The 17,022-nt window shown below is 43.6% G+C and overlaps 1 protein-coding gene across 6 annotated transcripts in view; it reads left to right on the top strand.

The window, feature by feature from the left end:
* LOC139368081 (pseudopodium-enriched atypical kinase 1) overlaps positions 1–17,022 on the top strand; it is a 258,200-nt gene that overhangs the window by 130,590 nt on the left and 110,588 nt on the right. For all 6 annotated transcript variants that reach the window (XM_071106672.1, XM_071106657.1, XM_071106665.1 and 3 more), the window contains one exon: positions 6,559–6,641. The gene's annotated coding sequence lies outside the window, so the exon portion shown is untranslated. The remainder of the gene's footprint in view (positions 1–6,558; positions 6,642–17,022) is intronic.

The raw sequence follows: 17,022 nt of genomic DNA, 5'->3' as shown, positions 1-17,022 counted from the left end.
CCTATTCTGTAATCAACATTACATTTCACAGTTCGGCATTTCCATGTAAAAGGATCCATTAGCAGGAATATGTGAGGTGCCCCCCTGGACTCGGCAAACTGTAAACCGCATGTCCTAAGGCCACATTTATTGTAGCTGGGGACTTAATAAAGGACATCTAAGGAAAATGCTGTGTTGTGACAGAGTGTGTGACAGAGAAAATCGGTTTTGTGTCATTTAGACGGAAAATGCGTACATTTTAGCATTTGAGTCACTTTTAAAAGGTGGTAAAAGTTCCAAATAAATGTGTAAAAGTAGCTACATTTGTTGCTAGGTGCTGTTTGGAAAAAAAAAGTTGCCAGAGTAGTCTGAAAAGTTGCTAAATCTAGCAACAAAATTGCTAAATTGCCATCACTGGCTGGGAACATGGACGTGTGCAAACAGACCAGCTTTGCCCCCCGGAAGGCAATCAGAGGCAAAACGACAGTACAGGGACAAATCACAAACTATAAAGGGAAAGCCAGCCAAAGCGCAGACAACGCCGGACAAGCTTAAACGCCACCTTAGTCTGCTTTGAGGAAAACACGAGCTGCTGGCATGGCCCGCTGCCGATTACGAGGACTGTGAGCTCTCATTCTCCGTGGCCGACGCGAGTAAAACATTTAAACATGTTAACCCTCGCGAGGCTGCCGGCCCAGACAGCATCCCAAGCCGCGTCCTCAGAGCAGGTTTACGGACATATTCAGTCTCTCCCTATTCCAGTCTGTTGAGCCCACTTATACCCAAGAAAGCAAAGGTAATTTAACTAAATGACTATCGCCCCATAACACTCCTGTCATCGTGAAGTGCTTTGTGAGGCTATTTAAGGATTATATTACGTCCACCGTACCAAACACCCTAGACCCATACGAATTTGCATACCACCCCAACAGATTCACGCATGTTGCAATCACCATCGCAATGCACACTGCCCTATCTCGTCTGGACAAGAGGAATACTTATGTAAGTATGCTTTTCATTGACTACAGTTCAGCCTTCAACACCATAATGCTATCCAAGCGCATCACTAAGCTTGGGGCCCTGGGTCTGAACCCTACCCTGTGCAATTGGGTCTTGGACTTCCTGACAGGCCAACCCCAGGTGGTGAAGGCAACACCTCCGCCACGCTGATCCTCAACATGGGGGTTCCCACAAGGTTGGGTGCTTAACCCCCTCCTGTACTCCCTGTTCACCCATGAGGGCGTAGCCACACACGTCTCTAAATCAATCATCAAGTTTGCTGACGCGACAACCAACAACGATTACCAACAACGACGAGACATCCTACAGGGAGGTGGTGAGGGCCCTTGAGGAGTAATACCAGGAAAATAACCTCTCCCACAACATCAACAACACAAAGGAGCAAATTGTGGACTTCAGAAGACCGCAGCAAGATCACACCCCCCATCTACATCGACTGGAGAGGGTGATAGCTTCAAGCTCCTCGGCGTGCACATGTTACTAGCTGTTGTTAGGTATACTGCATTGTTACTAGCTGGCTACTCTACCCTGTACCTTAGAGGCCCTATGTACATAGTCATTGAACACTGGTCATTTTACTGTCCACAACATTGTTTTACCCATTTCATATTTTATCACAGGTTCAGTGAAGTGCTTATGTTTCTAGCTCCAACATTACGGTATACCGTAATGTGAAATTTTGTGAAGTGCACCAGTCCCTCCTGCAGCAAAGCACCCCCACAAAATGATGCTGCCACCCCCGTGCTTCACAGTTGGAATGGTGTTTTTCGGCTTGCAAGCCTCCCCCTTTTTCCTCGAAACATAACGATGGTCATTATGGCCAAAAAGTTATATTTTTGTCCTCCGACCAGAGGACATTTCTCCAAAAAGTATGAATTTGTCCCCATGTGCAGTTGCAAATCGTAGTCTGTTTTTTTTTATGGCGGTTTTGGAGCAGTGGCTTGTTCCTTGCTGAGCGGCCTTTCAGGTTATGTCGATATAGGACTCGTTTTACTGTGGATATAGATACTTTTGTACCTGTGTCCTCCAGCATATTCACAAGGTCCTTTGCTGTTGTTCTGGGATTGATTTGCACTTTTCACACCAAAGTACGTTCATCTCTAGGAGACTGAACGAGTCTCCTTCCTGAGCTGTGTGATGGCTGCGTGGTCCCATGGTGTTTATACTTGCATACTATTGTTTGTACAGATGAACGTGGTACCTTCAGGCATTTGGAAATTGCTCCCAAGGATGAACTAGACTTGTGGATGTCTTCAATTGTTTTTCTGAGGTCTTGGCTGATTTCTTTTGATTTTCCCATGATGTCAAGCAAGAGGCACTGAGTTTGAAGGTAGGCCTTGAAATTCATCCACACGTACACCTCCAATTGACTTAAATGGTGTCAATAGCCCATCAGAAGCTTCTAAAGCCATGACATAATTTTCTGGAATTTTCCAAGCTGTTTAAAGGCACGGTCAACTTAGTGTATGTAAACTTCTGTTGTGCTAATGCACAGAAAACCCAGCCAACTGTATATTATCTGTGTCGTTGTTCAGCCACGACTCTGTGAAACATAAGTTATTACAGTTGTTAACGTCCAGTTGGTAGGATAATCTCAAATGGAGATCATCCAGTTTATTATCCAGTGATTGCACGTTGGCTAATTGAACAGATTGTAGAGGCAACAAATTCTCACAAGCACCCTACTCTCCGCCTCCTGTATTTCCTTATTTTCTTCATGCGAATTACGGAGATTTGGGCCTTGTCTGGGAGCAACATATCCTTCGTGTCCGACTCATTAAAGATAAAATCTTTGTCCAGTTTGAGGTGAGTAATCGCAGTTCAGATATCCAGAAGCTCTTTTCGGTCATAAGAGACTGTAGCATCAACATTATGTGCAAAATAAGTTACAAACAATGAAGAAAAACACAAAATAGCACAATTGGTTAGAAGCCCATAAAACAGTAGCCATCCCTTCCAGCGCCATTCAATAACCAAAACCTATATTTTTTTTAAAGTCATGGTGTCATGTCATAGCTGACTCCCAATTATTTCTGCAGACATATTTGAATCCTAATTCAGAGCATTTCTTTAAGAGTTTTTGGACAATTTGGTAGCATAAAAAACTGAGGGAGATTATACCTACATTCTGGCGCTAAACTTTTCATCACAGCTCCAACACCGGAGTGGTAGTGTCTGACCCGTCCTTCAGTTAACTGAGTGAACTCTGAGTCATATTTTTATGAGTCAACTCAGCATGTAGGCTGACCTTTGTTTGGAGCTTTTGGTAATGAAGCTATGTATGACTTGGGGAGTGAGTTATATGGTACGTGGTCTTCACTGGAATTTCCCATTAAATGTAGAATTTTTTTGTGATTACTGCGTCACTCGGGAGGCCCTAAGGCACTGCATCGCTGTGCCACTAGAGATTCTTGGTTCGAGTCCAGGCTCTGTCGCAGCCGACCACGAGACCCATGGGGCGGCGCACAATTGGCCCAGCATCGTCCGGGTTAAGGGAGGGTTTGGCCGGTAGGGTTGTCCTTGTCCCATCTCGGCCGCAGTGCATGCTGACACGGTTGGCAGATGTACTGTGTTTCCTCCGACACATGGGTGTGGCTGACTTCTGGGTTAAATGGGCATTGTGTCAAGAAGCAATTTGGCTTGGTTGGATTGTGTTTCAGAGGACGCACGGCTCTCGACCTTCGCTTCTCCCGAGTCCGTGCGGGAGTTGCAGTGATAGGACAAGACTGTACCTACCAATTGGATACCATGAGATTGGGGGGTAAAAAATAATAATAATAACAAACTCCGGGCAAGATATGGACAAATCTCTTTGGCCCAAGGCTTAAGAATTCCCACAGGTTATTTTTCCTCGTAACATGTTTGGCTTTACAGCAGCAATTGGAACGTTAACGGGGCGCTTCAACCTAAATCCACAGTTAGTGAGTCTTGCTCTTTACCTGAAATATTGATATAAGTTTTACCATTGTTTATAGGCCTTAAAGACGGATTAGCTGACAACGTTGCGAAAACGATGCACACGCTTCAATGGGGCAGAAGGCTGTGTGGTGTTGTGATTCTGGATGGCCAGATGGCTAGCAACAATGACAAGAACCAGCCATGTGGGGAATCGTAGGTGGACGATGTAACTTGTTCTTTATACTATGTCTAGTTTTGCTAATATGGCTAAAATTCACTAGCTAGCTAACCAACAACTGTAGCGATGTATTTTGAGAGACAAGAAGTGCACATTGTGCAAATTTATTCGTGTTTTCAATAAACTTTGGAGACTAAATATAGTTGACATGTTGTCAACAATCTAAGCCAAAGTTTTGCGCCATACTTGCGCACGCATCAGTTTTGTTGCTAAACATCAAAACCCTTCTATCGTAGCTTCTAAAACTGTCTCTCAGCCTCCCTCTTTTCAGTACGCTGCCTTTTTGTGGCCAGTCTCTGAAATCCCAGCAGGCCTCACCTGTAGGTTCATGGCCAACGGGGGTCCCCTAGCTGTCTGTCCACATAAATCAGCCTGCTAACACTTTGGAAAGGGCTCTCTGCAGTCGGCCCACAACCAATAAATATCTTCACACACACACAAGCAGGCGCATGCATAATGCACATTTCAGACACACATTTCAGTCCCATTCAAAATCCTATTTTCCCCCAATCCCAAACTGAAATAACCCGTACTCTTACCCTAACCTTAATCTTAACCCAAAAACCTAACCCTAAAACTAACCCTTAATGTAATTCTAACCCTAACACTAATTCTAACCTTAATCCTAAACCCCTTAGAAATAGCATTTGACCTCGTGAGGACTAACAAAATGTCCTCAGTTCATCAAATGTTTGTTTGTTGGGACTTCTGGTCCCCACAAGAATAGTTAAACACATCCACACGCCTGCAAGGACACACACACACACACACAATTCCAAACTGGTGATGTTATGCTAATGCTGCTCTGCCTACGGCTCCTAACCTTCCCACTCTACTACTTTTATGAGAAAGGAAGAACTCTCCGCTGAAAAGGACTTTTCTCTTTCCTTTTATAGTGCATTACACCCACGTATCCAAAGCTATATATATACAGTGCCTTGCGAAAGTATTCGGCCCCCTTGACTTTTTCCACATTTTGTTACGTTACAGCCTTATTCTAAAATGGATTACATTTTTTTTTTAAATCCTCATCAATCTGCACACAATACCTCAATGACAATGCGAAAACAGATACCTTATTTACAAAAGTATTCACACCCTTTGCAATGAGACTCGAAATTGAGCTTCGCTGCATCCTGTTTCCATTCCCTTAGTTAGGGAGGTGACCAAGAACCCAATGGTCAGTCTGACAGAGCTTTGGAGTTCCTCTGTGGAGATGGGAGAACCTTCAAGAAGGACAACCATCTCTGCAGCACTCCACCAATCAGGCCTTCATGGTAGAGTGGCCAGAAGGAAACCACTCCTCAGTAAAAGGCACATGACAGCCTGCTTGGAGTTTGTCAAAAGGCACCTAAAGGACTCTCAGACCATGAGAAACCAAGATTGAACTATTTCGCCTGAATGCCAAGCATCATGTCTAGAGGAAACTTGGCACCATCCGTATGGTCAAACGTGGTGGTGGCAGCATTATCCTCTAGTGATGTCTTTCAACGGCTGGGACTGGGAGACTAGTCAGGATTTAGGGAAAGACCATTTCGATCTTGTCTCATCGCTGCAACTCCCCAAATGGCTCTGGAGGCGAAGCTCGAGTCATGCGCCCTCCAAAACATGACCTGCCAAAATTGCTTCTTAACACCCTCCCGCTTAACCTGGAAGCCAGCCGCATCAATGTGTCGGAGGAAACCCCTTTCACCTGACTACCGAGGTCAGCCTGCAGGCGCCCGGACCGCCACAAGGAGTCGCAAGAGCATGATGATCCAAGTAAAGCCCCCCTGGCCAAACCATCCCTTAACCCAGACGGCGCTGGGCCAATTGTGTGCCGCCCTATGGGACTCCCGATCACGGCCGGTTGTGATACAGCCCGGGATCAAACTAGGGTCCGTAGTGCGATGCAGTGCCTTAGACCGTTGTGCCACTCGGGAGCCCTGGCTTACAGAGAAAGCCTTGATGAAAACCTGCTCCAGAGCACTCAGGACCTCAGACGGGGGCGAAGGTTCACCTTCCAACAGGACAACGACCCTACGCACACTGCCAAGACAACACAGGAGTGGCGGGACAAGTCTCTAAATGTCCTTGTGTGGCCCAGCCAGAGCCCGGAATTGAACCAGATCGAACATCTCTGGCGAGACCATTGGCACTGGTGTGTGCGTACATGTAGGAGGTGTATAATGTAATCTGTATTCTGATCTGTGTTCACTCACCCTGTGTGTCTGAATGAGTGACATGGTTATCATCTCAAGCAAGCAAATAACAATAGATCTTTCCCACTCTCTCTTTGTCCTCTCTCCCTCCTATCTCTCTCTACCTCTCCCTCCCCATCTCTCGCAATATCTATTTTTCTTCCTTCTCTGCCTCTTCCCCTCTGTTTCTCCCTTTCTCTTTCTCCATTTGATTCCTTGTCCCTCTTCCTCGCTCCCTCACAGACTCCAGCAGTGATAGTGTTGGTCCGACCACCGTTTGCTGGGAGCCGCTGGGAGTCCATGGCTGCTGTGTGATTCATTACACTGTAAGTTGCCTCCGTTCACTCTTCCTCTGTGCTGTAATATGTGTATGTGTGTCTGCGTCTCTCCCTCTAGCCTTACATTAGCTATATAGTGAAGTGTTACATGGAGTACAAGTGTGGGCAGACAACCAAGATACAGTATATTTTAGAATAGTAGAACGATACTAGAATATTCCTGCACTCTATGCCTTCAGGAAATGAGCAGTGTACTCACCTCTGATGACAAATCTTAGTGTCTCAAGAAAATAAACAACCATTACAATAGGTCAGGACAAAATCACACCCTAGAAATTCCCAGCGTTTACATTTTTTTCCTACAGTTGTTTGCTATCATGCTTGTTGTTTTGGTGATTTATCTCTTCGCCTTAATACCCTACAGCTAACGAAGTGCTTGTCCATATGTCTCGGGGCCCGTTTGCTGAAGACTGTAAAGAGCAGCCATGTGTGTTGCAGCCAAGGCTGCTTTCTGCTCAGCTGTGTTTGTGCAGCACTCTGTACCTCTGCTTCTCTTGTCACAGATGTTACTGTTTGTTTGTGCCAGTAGGGAAACTTCCCATTAGTTACTGTATTATCGCTGAATACCTTTCACCCATGGCTGCCCTTCATATTTTGTGAATGCGTGTGCGTGAGACACTCTACCACAGTCACACACACACACACACACACACACAGATAAATCCTACACATATGCATTCGCTCTCTCATATAAACACCAAACAGACACTCTCATATAAACACACACACACACCCAAGAGCTCTGACATAACCAGAGAGTTGCAGTCAGCCTGGCAAGCTGAGAGGGTATGAGACAGGAGGTTGAATGTGAGCCCTCCTCTCTGCTGTGCCTCCTTCAGTCAGAGACATAGACTTGTCTCCTGGGCCTCGTGTCTAGGCCAGCTTCCTGACTTCCCTCGGATGGGACTGTGTGCTCTCCTTTTTGTCTGGGTAGGAGAGCAAAACGTTCCTGCTTTGTGTGGATTGTTTGGACTTCGCCTCCAGATGCAATGTGATTCCTCCCCAATGTCCGTAATCCAAAGAGCATAAAGTGTATTTCCATTGAAAATGCAAAGTCTTCAATGCAACAACCTGAGTTAGGACTTGGACATTGAAATGGAATCCACCTCACAACTCCATGGATGCTTTGTTCTCTAGAAGTAGGTGGGTCAATTATTGAATTATTAGTGCTTTGTAATGTAGAAGTAAAGTAAGTGGGTATGTTTATGTCCCCCCCGCCCCAGCAATGATGATATGAGGGAAGCTATAGTATAGTGGACATCCAAATTTGCCGCAGCTAAAACATGTTCCTCAAGACTGCCAAGTGTGAACTAACAGCCTGGGAATGAACACGTGAAACCTTAATGCTAGCAAACTGCTCGTCTTGAGACGAGTGTGAATTATTTGAATGATACCTGTCTGGATACATTTCATACATGTGTTGTGACACGTAGATTATAATATGTGCAGAGAATGGGAAGCCTGCCAGGTCAAAGTGATACGCTGCTGTATACAGGATGTGTACATAATATTATCATATTTCAATGATTAACCCTCTGTTTTTGTTGCTTAATATAATAGTATTGCACTGGAACATCACAGAATGTAGCATACATCTTTGCTTATTATCATTTTGTAAAGTTGCACCCTCCTGAGTAAGCCCATTGGCTATGCATCAGGTCTGGTCCTTGACTAGTTGAATCAGGTGTGGGCTGGAACAGAAGCCTGTATACCCAGGAGTCCCCTGACCTAGCGTAGCTTTATGGCAGCCAGAGCCATAGCCAAAAGCCTGTATACCCAGGAGTCCCCTGACCTAGCGTAGCTTTATGGCAGCCATAGCCAAAGTGGGTAAGTCATTACTGAAATAACTTTGGGTCTGTACTGAAAAGAACGGTCGGCCATTTTCCCATTATCCTCATCAGTATGGGTCTCGGCAGTGCCACGGGAAAGAGCTACATTGAGTTGTTACTGACTACTTGCTCTCCATCCTGCCATTTAAACATAACTCTTATAGTGAAATCGAATCATTCCCCGCCGCCCCTTCTCTCACACACATACACACACTTCAGCCATGGCATTGGAGTAACCTCAGCCTGCAATCATGCATTGATCTCTGCCCTCAGTCTGCTGAGAGATGTAAAAGAGGGTGAAGACTCTCTTTCACTCACTCACCCATGCTCCTTCCTCATATAGGAATACAGTTAGGCACTGATGATGCCCCAAGGCTACAGAAAGTCACACGTTTGAGCTCATCCCCGATTTAGAGCAAATGGAGAGGATGGGCAATTGAAACAAGTGGACAAATTGACGCTGGCATTAAGGGCCCGGCCTCGAATCGGTAGTGAAAACTTGACATTTTGAATGTCAAGTTCTGGGAGAAAATATAGCACATACTTAGTTAGGCTCAAGGTTAGAAATGACGCTTTTTGCACACCACTGTGAAACGTGTCCTTGGTCTCTATTCGTCAGTGAGTGTTTTTAGACCTAACGCTAAAATTCCCTCTGATCCTGGCCTCGTTTCCCAGAGCCTTTTGTAAAAGTTAGACTCAGCAATATGATATTGTCAGTCTTTGATTCTCTTCTTCTCCTTGCATTCCATAGAGCTGTGTTAACTTTATGTACGCGTTGACGTAGAGTAGGCTATAAATGTTAATCCCGAGAAAAAAATGCATATTATCTCAGGTAAACCCGTATTTCCCACCAAAACCAGAAGTGTCATTCTAAAGCATAAAAAACTCTGGGACAGAATCATTCTAAAAGCCAATTTATGCTCCGAAAATATGTTTGGAGGCTCCATATGGAGGGTGTGAAATTATAAAAAATTATAAAGCTTAAAATTATAAACATTCAACATTGGCCATGCTGTCAATCCAGCATGACTTCTGCCGTGCTCAAAACAACTAGAAACTGGGAAATCTCAGACTTCAGTGAGTTCAAGACAACTGGGAACTCTGGGGGGGAAAAACGAGCTCCGACTGGGGAAGATACATTTTGAACGGCCATCCAACTAGGAATTGCAAGTCGGGAACTTAGGCCTCTTTGTAGAGCTCCGACCTGAAGATCACTGGCGTCATCATGATTAAACTTTTTTTTTTTTTTTCAGAGTCTTCTCTTGAAAGCACCATAAATCCAGAGAATGACAGACTTTATTATTCATTATTTTTTTTACCTTTATCCAACTAGGCAAGTCAATGTTCCCCTCATAATTTAGCATACTCTTCTGACTTAGTGGTGCACATGTAACCTATAGCCAGTTTTAGAGAAATATAAAAATTGAATATTGTAAGAGATTTGATTGTCTGCTTATATTCTCCCTTTATTTATCCTACGGTTCTGACTTGGTGTGCTGTAAGAACGGCCCTTCTTCTTGTATTTTGCAGTACATTTCAAAAGGGCCTCCCGAGTGGTGCAGCTGTCTAATGCACTGCATCGCAGTGTTAGAGGTGTCACTACAGACCCGGGTTCAATCCCGGGCTGTATTTCAACCGGCCGTGATCGAGAGTCGAATAGGGCGGCGCACAATTGGCCCAGCTTCGTCCGGGTTAGGGGTGGGTTTGGCCGTTATTGTAAATAAGAATTTGTTTTAACTGACTTGCCTAGTTAAAGATAGATTAAATAAAATTTTTAAAAAAGTCCTGAACAAATAGTTATTGACTACGTTCGTCCTAGCTTTCTTCTTATCTGCTCGTCATTCATTCCCTTATGCCATAGTTGTACATCTCAATTGTCAGTAGAAACCACATTTGTTTTAAGCAAGTCAGCCATATCAGCTATCTTTTTTTAAAAAGGCAGTAAATGAGGCTGAATGAACTGTTCCTCTGCCAGACAAGGCTCCACTGATAGCCAAGTGTAGCAGTGGTAAGGTGTTGGGACTCTGCTGTTGGGACAGGTTTATGTAGGCCCTAACAGTTTGTGGGCACCATCTGTCACCGTTATAATGCAATTAATGTATTGTTTAGTGTTGTGTTGTATAGTGGCTTTGCTGGCATGCATCCCCCCAAATGTTTTTGTCCTGCCACCTCGTGTTTCCATCTCCTTTACTCCTTTCTTGAGCACGCAGACAGGCTGTCAACAGTTTAGTGAAATATGTTTTGTTGCATAAACATATTACTATCAGTGTTCCTTGACTAGATTTCACTTGGTTTCCCAAATGAAGCACTGGGTAGCTACAGGAACAAGGTTGGAGATCCCATGGCATACAGAGTTTGGGTGAAATAAGTGTTCTATTTATTCCTTAGCTACTCATATCATCAATTTTAGAATAAGGTTGTAATGTAACAAAATGTGGAAAAGGTCAAAGGGTCTGAATACTTTCAGAATGCAGTGTATGATTTGACTTCAATGACATTCTAAGGTTTGTATCATTCACAACTAAAGTTGACAAAAAACGGATCACTTTTACGCTCAACATTTGCCACTTCATATGCGCATTCGCTCGTATAATGGGAAAAATATATGTTCTATTTTATTCAGTTCAATTATATTCTTCTTACTATAAAATATATAGAGATAGATAGAGTTGAAGTCGGAAGTTTACATACACTTAGGTTGGAGTCATTATAACTCGTTTTTCAACCACTTCACACATTTCTTGTTAACAAACTATAGTTCTGGCAAGTCGGATTTGGACATTTACGTTGTGCATGACACAAGTACATTTTCCAACAGTTGTTTCAGACAGATTATTTCACTTATAATTCACTGTATCAGAATACCAGTGAGTTAGAAGTTTACATACACTAAGTTGACTGCCTTTAAACAGCTTGGAAAATTCCAGAAAATTATGTCATGGCTTTATAGCTTCTGATGGGCTAATTGACATCATTTGAGTCAACTGGAGGTGTACCTGTGGATGTATTTCAAGGCCTACTTTCAAACTCAGTGCCTCTTTGCTTGACATCATGGGAAAATCAAAAGAAATCAGCCAAGACCTCAGAAAAAAAATTGTAGACCTCCACAAGTCTGGTTCATCCTTGGGAGCATTTTTCAAACACCTGAAGGTACCACGTTAATCTGTACAAACAATAGTACGCAGGTATAAACACCATGAGACCACGCAGCTGTCATACCGCTCAGGTTGGAGACATGTTCTGTCTCCTAGAGATGAACGTAATTTGGTGCGAAAAGTGAAAATCAATCCCAGAACAACAGCAAAGGACCTTGTGAAGATGCTGGAGGAAACCGGTACAAAAGTATCTATATCCACAGTAAAACGATTCCTATATTGACATAACCTGAAAGACCGCTCAGCAAGGAAGAAGCCACTGCTCCAAAACCGCCAGAAAAAAGCCAGACTATGGTTTGCAACTGCACATGGGGACAAATACCATACTTTTTGGAGAACTGTCCTCTGGTCTGATGAAACAAAATAGAACTGTTTGGCCATAATGACCATCATTATGTTTGGAGGAGAAAGGGGGAGGATTTGAAGCCGAAGAACACCATCCCAACCGTGAAGCACAGGGGTGGCAGCATCATGTTGTGGGGGTGCTTTGCTGCAGGAGGGACTGGTGCACTTCACACAATAGATGGCATCATGAGACAGGAAAATGATTTGGTTATATTGAAGCAACATCTCAAGACATCAGTCTGGAAGTTAAAGCTTGGTCACAAAAGGGTCTTCCAAATGGACAATGACCCCAAGCATACTTCCAAAGTTGTGGCAAAATGGCTTAAGGACAACAATGTCAAGGTATTGGAGTGGCCATCACAAAGCCCTGACTCCTATAGAAAATGTGTTGGTAGAACTGAAAAATTGTGTGAGAGCAAGGAGGCCGACAAACCTGACTCAGTTACACCAGCTCTGTCAGGAAGAATGGGCCAAAATTCACCCAACTTATTGTGGGAAGCTTGTGGAAGGCTACCCAAAACATTTGACCCAAGTTAAACAATTTAAAGGCAATGCTACCAAATACTAATTGAGTATATGTAAACTTCTGACCCACTGGGAATGTGATGAAAGAAATAAAAGCTGAAATAAATAATTCTCTACTATTATTCTGACATTTCACATTCTTAAAATAAAGTGGTGATCCTAACTGACCTAAAACTGTTTTTTTTTTCTAGGATTAAATGCCAGGAATTGTGAAAATGTTGGCTAAGGTGCATGTAAACTTCCCACTTCAACTGTATAAGCATACTGTATCTTGTCAGCTAAATGAACAACCCTACAGCCTATGCCATGGACCGTAGCCAGATAACATACAGTAGACCAACTCATATTCTGTTCACCTGAAAAACATTTTCTTCTTATCATGATGTTTCTTTAGACCTGACTAAAATAAATAGTGGATTTGTGGTTTATTGTACCGGCAGTCTTTTGCAATACAGTAACTGTCTGACATATTTTCATGACCGCTACAGCCCTAGTCCTATATAAACACATTCTCCCTGGACAACTTCCTTCACAACAGCTCTACTCAATAGTTCTGCTCTGAGAAGCGCAAAACGTATGAATGCCCTGACTTCTGCAGAGGCCTTATCACCATACATGCTGTACAGCCACTTCAGATGTCGGGCTGACCATGCAGACCTTTTAAAGCTCAAATGAAATAATGCAGTCGGACAACCATTTGTTTCGAACACCCCCCCCAGGACCAACTCTTCAAAAGGCCCCCACCCCATGGCCCAACTCGCAACTCATCAGTCTGTGGTCCTAATAGCGCTGAGGGGGGGGAAAAGGAGCAGGGCCCGACGGCAGAACATTTAAATATGTCTAGATTCGAGCTTTGATTGATACTGTATGACAATTGAGTCAGATGAGAGCCCTACATTAAAATACATTTTATGAGCCCAAGCCCAAAAAAATGGACCAACGATTGTCCTGTTATCCAATACATACTATAGGCTTTCCCATGTATTACACACAACAGAAAATCATAAAAGCCCATAGATCTATTCTCTCTTGGGTAAATAAATGAAACAAGCTCCAGTTGTCTTTTTGTGTGGACTATTTCTGTACTGCATTATAATATACTGTATTAGGCCTATATAGACTGATATTAGACACCTCTTTCAAACCATGATGCTGGGAGAGAACACACAATGCTGTTGCAGGACATGTGGCCTACAAACGTACAAATCTAGGCTAGCGAATTTGGTTTTAATTTTGGAAAATAGGGCCTATTTTAAATTTTTTGAATTAGTTTGCTGAAGTGCGTTACCTTTCATAATATTTCCCCATGTTTGGCGTATTACGTCAAATCTCTATTGTTGCTTCATTCCTTCCTCTCGCTCAACAGTTAAATGAAATCTGTTTTGTTGTCCATACCTTCATTATTGTAATAACATGCTTAAATAATAGACTACAATAACATGTAGATCACTTTCTTTTCATGAGGATTGAATGGTTATGGGTCGGATTAAATTACTTCTATAGCCAATAGCCATTGTACGTTCTCTCTTCTTTCAAACTCCCTGCGATTTTGGGGTCTGGGGTGACTCTTTAAAATTACTTTCTACTGCAAAATTTATTCAAATTAAATTATACTGACACCATCTAACAATTTCCCCCTCCAGAAATGAGCGCAATAACACATTGGTCAAATTATTTGTAAAATAATATTGTAACATATTGGACAATACATATACATACAATGCGTATTTAATTTAACTGTGTACATAATGTTGCTGCTACCGTCTCTTACGACCGTTAATAACTTCTAGACATCAGAACAGCGATTACCGCGGACATTGAGAAACTGTTTCCTTTAAAGAGTCCGACGGGAATACTTTTCTGCTTTCACTGGAACAGGCCCAGATCCCCGCCTTTTGCGTGAAGAAAGACGCAGGAAAAGGGGCTGCAGATCGGGCAGCCTTCTGAGAATCCGGAGGCGAGCGAGTAAACTCCCACTGCCATCCATTGTTCTTGCTGACGTGCAACCGTTGGAAAATAAAGTTGATGACCTACGTTTTAAGATTATCCTACCAACGGGACATTAAAAACTGTAACATCTTATGTTTCACCGAGACGTGGCTGAACGATGATATGGACAATATAGAGATAGCAGGATTTTCCATGCACCGGCAGAACAGATACGCTACCTACGAGGGGTGGGGTGTGTGTGTCTATTTGTCAATAACAGCTGGTGTGCAATGTCTAATATTTAAAAAGTCTCGAGGTATTGCTCGCCCGTACCTTATGATAAGCTGTAGACCACACTATCTACCAAGAGTTCTCATCTATATTATTCGTAGTCGTCTATTTACCACCACAGAACGAAGCTGGCACTAAGACAACTCTCAACCAACTCTATAAGGCCATAAGCAAAGAAGAAAATACTCACCCAGAAGCGGTGCTCCTAGTGGGACTTTAATGCAGGCAAATCAAATTTATTTATATAGCCCTTCGTACATCAGCTGATATCTCAAAGTGCTGTACAGAAACCCAGCCTAAAACCCCAAACAGCAAGCAATGCAGGTGTAGAAGCACGGTGTCTAGGACAAACTCCCTAGAAAGGCCAAAACCTAGGAAGAAACCTAGAGAGGAACCAGGCTATGTGGGGTGGCCAGTCCTCTTCTGGCTTTGCCGGGTGGAGATTATAACAGAACATGGCCAAGATGTTCAAATGTTCATAAATGACCAGCATGGTCAAATAATAATAATAAGGCAGAACAGTTGAAACTGGAGCAGCAGCACGGCCAGGTGGACTGGGGACAGCAAGGAGTCATCATGTCAGGTAGTCCTGAGGCATGGTCCTAGGGCTCATGTCCTCCGAGAGAGAAATAAAGAGAGAATTAGAGAGAGCATACTTAAATTCACACAGGACACCGGATAGGACAGGAGAAGTACTCCAGATATAACAAACTGACCCTAGCCCCCCGACACAAACTACTGCAGCATAAATACTGGAGGCTGAGACAGGAGGGGTCAGGAGACACTGTGGCCCCATCCGATGACGCCCCCGGACAGGACCAAACAGGAAGGATATAAATAACCCCACCCACTTTGCCAAAGCACTTCCCCCACACCACTAGAGGGATAACTTCAACCACCAACTTACCATCCTGAGACAAGGCTGAGTATAGCCCACAAAGATCTCCGCCACTGCACAACCCAAGGGGGTTCATCTGTTTTTCCAAATTTTTACCAGCATGTCACATGTGCAAAAAAAATAAAAAATCCTAGACCACCTTTACTCCACACACAGCGATGCATACAAAGCTCTCCCCCGCCCTTCATTTGGCAAATCTGACAATTATATCCCCCTGATTCCTGCTTACAAGCAGAAACTAAAGCAGGAAGTACCAGTGACTCGCTCAATACGGAAGTGGTCAGATGACGCGGATGCTACACCACAGGACTGTTTTGCTAGCACAAACTGGAATATGTTCTGTGATTCATCCAATGGCATTGAGGAGTACACCACCTTAGTCATCGGCTTCATCAGTCCCCACAGTGACTGTATGTACATATCCCAACCAGAAGTCATGGATTACAGGCAACATCCGCATCGAGCTAAAGGCTAGAGCTGCCGCTTTCAAGGATCGGGACACTAATCCGGACGCTGATAAAAAAAATCCTGCTTTGCCCTCAGACGAACCATCAAACAAGCAAAGCGTCAATACATGATTAAGATTGAATCCTACTACACCGGCTCTGAAGCTCGTTGGATGTGGCAGGGCTTGAAAACTATTACGGACTACAAAGGGAAACCCAGACGTGAGCTTCCCAGTGACGGTAGCCTACCAGATGAGCTAAATGCCTTTTATGCTTGCTTTTAGGCAAGCAACACTGAAGCATGCACAAGAGCACCAGCTGTTCTGGATGACTGTGTGATAATGCTCTCGGTAGCCGATGTGAACAAAACATTTAAACAGGTCAACATTCACAAAGCCGCCGGGACAGACGGATTACCAGGATGTGTACTCAAAGCATGCGCGGACCAACTGTCAAGTGTCTTCACTGACATTTTCAACCTCTCCCTGACCGAGTCTAATACATACATCTTTCAAGCAGACCACCATAGTCCCTGTGCCCAAGGAAGCGAAGGTAACCTGCCTAAATTATTACGGCCCCTGAGAAAATGTTTTATTTAATACATTTTAGAATAAGGCTGCAACGTAATAAAATGTGGAAAAAGTCGAGGGGTCTGAATACTTTCCGAATGCACTGTATACTACCTTGCGGTTGTCTGATCTTTCTATTCATTAATCATTTTGTTTGAAAAGGAAAAGTAAATGTCGACTGTTTTAGCATTTTCATTGCGCGCCTCAGCAGAAACATTTGTTCATGTCCCATATGCTTTTGGCATTGCGACAATAACTTTGTCTCTCACAAGTTCACACAAACACCAGTAAGTACATACACGTGCACATATACATACACACACTTGTGCTTTTTGTCCTTGGTTCTGAAGACTGGCGTCAGTGAAGATCTCTCAGGGTGTCA

Source organism: Oncorhynchus clarkii, chromosome 2 (genome assembly GCF_045791955.1).
Source record: "Oncorhynchus clarkii lewisi isolate Uvic-CL-2024 chromosome 2, UVic_Ocla_1.0, whole genome shotgun sequence".
Classification (NCBI taxonomy): Eukaryota; Metazoa; Chordata; class Actinopteri; order Salmoniformes; family Salmonidae; genus Oncorhynchus; species Oncorhynchus clarkii.
The sequence above is the reverse complement of the archived record's forward strand: the minus strand, read 5'-3'. Positions and strand labels throughout refer to the sequence as shown.